The sequence below is a fragment of the Neophocaena asiaeorientalis genome, unplaced genomic scaffold, assembly GCF_003031525.2.
Source record: "Neophocaena asiaeorientalis asiaeorientalis breed wild unplaced genomic scaffold, Neophocaena_asiaeorientalis_V1.1 scaffold544, whole genome shotgun sequence".
Classification (NCBI taxonomy): domain Eukaryota; kingdom Metazoa; phylum Chordata; class Mammalia; order Artiodactyla; family Phocoenidae; genus Neophocaena; species Neophocaena asiaeorientalis.
In genome coordinates, this window is record NW_020173921.1 from 97,859 (window position 1) to 103,858 (window position 6,000).

Consider the following 6,000-nt stretch of genomic DNA (forward strand, 5'->3'; position numbering starts at 1 on the left):
TTCTGGAGAATTCCTTGGCTTGCATGTTTAACTTCCCAGCCTGCTGCTTTCTTACTCTCACGGTCCTTGATGAAGATTGATTTGATCAACGTCTGTAGCTGTTGAGCCTCTTGATGACTCTCTAGCTCCTGTTCTGAGTCTCACCTGCTGAGAACTCCTTTTCAGAGCTAAGCGTCTCCTCCACAGCCAGTTAGTAGCACCTTAGGCCTGGTTTCCACAAATAGGATCCAAGAGATGTCACCTCATTGCACCAAATTCAATTAACAGTATTTAGTTTTAGACTTATTTTATGTATTTATTTATTTTTTGGCTGCGTTCTGTCTTTGTTGCTGCACACGGGCTTTCTCTAGTTGCAGTGAGCGGGGGCTACTCTTTGTTGTGGTGCTTCACCTTCTCATTAGGGTGGCTTCTCTTATTGCAGCGCAGGGGCTCTAGGTGCCCGGGCTTCAGTAGTTGTGGCACGCAGGCTCAGTAGTTGTGGAACACGGGCTTAGTTGCTCCACGGCACGTGGGAGCAACTTCCCGGACCAGGGCTCAAACCCATGTCTCCTGCATTGGCAGGTGCATTCTTAACCACTTCCCCACCAGGGAAGCCCCCATTAACAGTATTTTTTACCAATCTTAGTAAATTCTGTTTTAAAATATAACAGGAGAATTTTATCCACTTTCCCATTATTCATTGTGTAAACCCAATTAAATCTTATTTTATACCCCACAATAAAGAAGGCTAGACCAGAGGGCAGACAGCAGAAGCAAGAAGAAGTACAATCCTGCAGCCTGTGAAACAAAAACGACATTCACAGAAAGACAGACAAGATGAAAAGGCAGAGGGCTATGTACCAGAGGAAGGAACAAGATAAAACCCCCCAAAAAAACAACTAAATGAAGTGGAGATAGGCAACCTTCCAGAAAAAGAATTCAGAATAATGATAGTGAAGATGATCCAGGACCTTGAAAAAAGAATGGAGGCAAAGAGCGAGAAGATGCAAGAAATATTTAACGAAGACCTAGAAAAATTAAAGAACAAACAAACAGAGATGAACAATACAATAACTGAAATGAAAACTACACTAGAAGGAATCAATAGGAGAATAACTAAGGCAGAAGAATAGATAAGTGATCTGGAAGACAGAATGGTGGAATTCACTGCTGCAGAACAGAAGAGAGAAAAAAGAAGGAAAAGAACTGAAGACAGCCTAAGACACCTCTGGGACAACATTAAACGCAACAACATTCGCATTACCAGACTCATCAAGAAAAAGAGGGAGAGGACTCAAATCAATAGAATTAGAAATGAAAAAGAAGTTACAAAGACCCCACAGAAATACAAAGCACCCTAAGAGACTACTATAAGCAAATCTATGCCAAAAAAATAGGCAACCTGGAAGAAATGGACAAGTTCTTAGAAAGGTATAACCTTCCAAGACTGAACCAGGAAGGAATAGAAAATATGAACAGACCAATCACAAGTAATGAAATTGAAACTGTGATTAAAAATCTTCCAACAAACAAAAGTCCAGGACCCGACAGCTTCACAGGTGAATTCTATCAAACATTTAGAGAAGAGTAACACCCATCCTTCTCAAACTCTTCCAAAAAATTGCAGAGGAAGGAACACTCCCAAACTCATTCTGTGAGGCCACCATCACCCTGATACCAAAACCAAACCAAGATACTACAAAAAAAGAAAATTACAGACCAATAACACTCATGATTATAGATGCAAAAATCCTCAACAAAATACAAGCAAACAGAATCCAAGAGCACATTAAAAGGATCATACACCATGATCAAGTGGGATTTATCCCAGAGATGCAAGGATTCTTCAGTATACACAAATCAATCAATGTGATACACCATATTAACAAACTGAAGAATAAAAACCATATGATCATCTCAATAGATGTAGAAAAAGCTTTTGACAAAATTCAGCACCCATTTATGATAAAAACTCTCCAGAAAGTGGGCACAGAGGGCACCTACCTCAACATAATAAAGGCCATACACGACAAATCCACAGCAAACATAATTTTTAATGGTGAAAAACTGAAAGCATTTCCTCTAAGATCAGGTACAAGACAAGGATGTCCACTCTCACCACTATTATTCAACATAGTTTTGTGAGTCCTAGCCACGGCAATCAGAGAAGAAAAAGAAATCAGAAGACTACAAATTGGAAAAGAAGTAAAACTGTCACTGTTGGCAGATGACATGATACTATACATAGAGAATCCTAAAGATGCTACCAGAAAACTACTAGAGCTCATCAATGAATTGGGTAAAGTAGCAGGATACAAAATTAATGCACAGAAATCTCTTGCATTCCTATACACTAATGATGAAATATCTGAAAGAGAAATTAAGTAAACACTCCCATTTACCAGTGCAACAAAAAGAATAACATACCTACGAATAAACCTACCTGGGGAGACAAAAGACCTGTATGCAGAAAACTATAAGACACTGATGAAAGAAATTAAAGAAGATACCAACAGATGGAGAGATATACCATGTTCTTGTATTGGAAGAATCAATATTGTGAAAATGATTCTACTACCCAAAGCAATCTACAGATTCAATGCAATCCCTATCAAATTACCAATAGCATTTTTTACGGAACTAGAACAAAAAATCTTAAAATTTGTATGAAGACACATAAGACCCAGAATAGCCAAAGCAGTCTTGAGGGAAAAAAATGGAGGTGGATGAATCAGACTCCCTGACTTCAAACTATTTTACAAGTAATCAAGACAATATGGTACTGGCACAAAAACAGAAATATAGATCAATGGAACAAGATAGAAAGCCCAGAGATAAACCCACACACCTATGGTCAACTAATATATGACAAAGGAGGCAAGGATATACAATGGAGAAAAGACAGTCTCTTCAATAAGTGGTGCTGTGAAAACTGGACAGCTACATGTAAAAGAATGAAATTAGAACAGTCCCTAACACCATATACAAAAATAAACTCAATATGGATTAGAGACCTAAATATAAGACCGGACACTATAAAACTCTTAGAGGAAAATATAGGAAGAACACTCTTTGACATAAATCACAGCAAGATCTTTTTTGATCCACCTCCTAGAGAAATGGAAATAAAACCAAAAATAAACAAATGGGACCTAATGAAACTTCAAAGCTTTTGCATGGTAAAGGAAACCATAAACAAGATGAAAAGACAACCCTCAGAAGAAAAGACAGCCCTCAGAGAAACTATTTGCAAACGAACCAACAGACAAAGGATTAATCTCCAAAATATATAAACAGCTCATGCAGTTCAATATTAAAATAACAAACAACCCAATCCAAAAATGGGCAGAAGACCTAAATAGACCTTTCTCCAAAGAAGACAAACAGATGGCCAAGGAGCACATGAAAAGCTGCTCAACATCACTAATTATTAGATAAATGCAAATCAAAACTACAATGAGGTATCACCTCACACCAGTTAGAATGGGCATCATCAGAAAATCTACAAACAACAAATGATGGAGAGGGTGTGGAGAAAAGGGAACCCTCCTGCACTGTTGGTGGGAATGTAAATTGATTCAGCCACTATGGAGAACAGTATGGAGGTTCCTTAAAAAACTAAAAATAGAATTACCATATGATCCAGCAATTCCACTACTGGGCATATACCCAGAGAAAACCATAATTCAAAAAGAGTCATGTACCACAGTGTTCATTGCAGCAGTATTTACAATAGCCAGGTCATGGAAGCAACCTAAATGCCCATCGACAGATGAATGGATAAAGAAGACGTGGTACATGTATAATAAAATTATTTCAAAAATGGAATATTACTCAGCCATAAAAAGGAACGAAATTGGGTCATTTGTAGAGACATGGATGGATCTAGAGATTGTCATACAGAGTGAAGTAAGTCAGAAAGAGAGAAACAAATATCGTATATTAACGCATATATGTGGAACCTAGAAAAATGGTACAGATGAACCGGTTTTCAGGGCAGAAATTGAGACACAGATGTAGAGAACAAACGTATGGACACCAAAGGGGGAAAGCGGCAGTGGGTGGTGGCGGTGCTGTGATGAATTGGGCGATTGGGATTGACATGTATACACTGATGTGTATAAAATGGATGACTAATAAGAACCTCCTGTATAAAAAAGAAAAAAAAAGATTTGTTCATATGGTGGTATAAGTAATCCCTCTCTTGTATGTACATTGTAATTATCTTTTCTCAATTTGTCTTTTCTATTTTGCCTGGCATTTTACTGTTTCTATAATCATATGTATGATTTGATTTTTAAAAAAAGTAGCATAGCTCAGCTCTAAGATATACGAAAAAAAAAAAGAAGTCTAATAATCTATTTTATAGTCCAAGTTCTCCAATGATTCTGTACTTGGCAAAAAAAAAAAAAAAAAAAAAAAAAGAGTTCCTATATTCAAGTAATTTTTAAAATCCCAATGATCTGAAATCTAAACAATCTGAACAATATATTTTAGGAAGAGATTGGTGAAATGGGTATATAAAGCAAATTTGGACTGGGCAATCTCTTCAAGAGTTAGGTGATTAAGTAGTATTCTCTTGGGGAAACGGCATTTTGAAGGATTCAGACCTTTAAACAAGTGTCTGAAGGAACTTTTACTTACTGAAGTGTCTTCGTTTAATGTCATCAGAAAGATTAAGCAAGAGGACAGCAGCCCAAATAATCATTAGCTTGCAGCAAGGTATCATTGTTTACAAAGTTTGTTGGGTTTTACTGAGTCTAACATTTACAGGAGCAAAGAATTTGCATATCAGGCTGAATAATTTCTAAAAGAAACAGAGCAACATCAGTGAAGCAGTCAGATATCAGAGACACGTTTAAGAAGGACTCAGAAAATAAGTTCTGAACCTCCTACCACTTCAGCTTCAGTTCCCCTCGTGACAATGATAGCTTCATAACCACAGGGGTCATGACCCTCTAGATAGTGAGGCTAAATAGACTCACTTGATAATTAGTGCAGCTAGAACAGCTACGAAAATTTATGTTAAATTTATTTTAGTGAAGAAGAGAATTTTCTTAGCCTCAATATGTAAAACTCTAATAATTGAACAATTTAAGTGAAAAATAAGACAAGATAATTGCAGTCTAATTTACAAATATAACATTTTTTTTTAAGTTTCCTGAATAAGTATGCTAACCTCTTGTGAGTGGATTCATTATTTAGAATCATCTTTACAGTATTAGAGAAGACAATGTGAAAATCATTTTATTGATGGATTGAAATATATTTCTTGTATTTTTATTTATCATATTTCATGCGATACTTTATTTTTAAATGTTTATTTATGTCTGCAGTGAAATACATATTAAAAGATCCTATATCATGTGGTCGCTTATTTGTGGAATCTTAAAAAATGATACAAATGAACTTATCTACAAAAACAGAAACAGAGTCACAGACATAGAAACCAGACTTACGGTTACCAAAGGGGAAAATGGGGGAGTGATAAATTAGGAGCTTGGGATTAACAGATACACACTACTATAAATAAAATAGGTAAACAACAAGGGCCTACTGTGTAACACAGGGAACTATATTCAATATCTTGTAATAAACTATAAAAGAATCTGAGAAAGAATAGATTTATATATATATATATATATATATATATATGTGTGTGTAGCTGAATCACTTTGTTGTACACCTGAAACTAACACAACCTTGTAAATCACCTAGACTTCAATTTAAAAAGAAAGAAAGAGAGAAAAGATAAAACATATCAATAAGTAACCCTCCCCCGCAAGAAAGATACTATACCAATCATAAAACAGTGAAATTAAGAAGCTTTGGGTCTCTTAGAATAATGACTAATGTTCTGAAGCAAGTGTTTTCTGCAAAGGACCAGACAGTAAATGTTTTAGAATCTCTGCCACAATTACTAGACACTGCTGTGTAGCTCAAAAGCAGCCTTAGCCATTATGAAGACCCATGAGCATGGCTGTGCTCCAGTAAAACCTGATTTACTAAATCATACAGCAG

General features: G+C 36.1%; 1 protein-coding gene across 1 annotated transcript in view; it reads right to left on the reverse strand.

Annotated features, from left to right (window-relative positions):
- Positions 1–6,000, reverse strand: part of LOC112404312 (collagen alpha-1(XIX) chain-like) — a 160,223-nt gene that overhangs the window by 87,193 nt on the left and 67,030 nt on the right. The window lies entirely within an intron of this gene.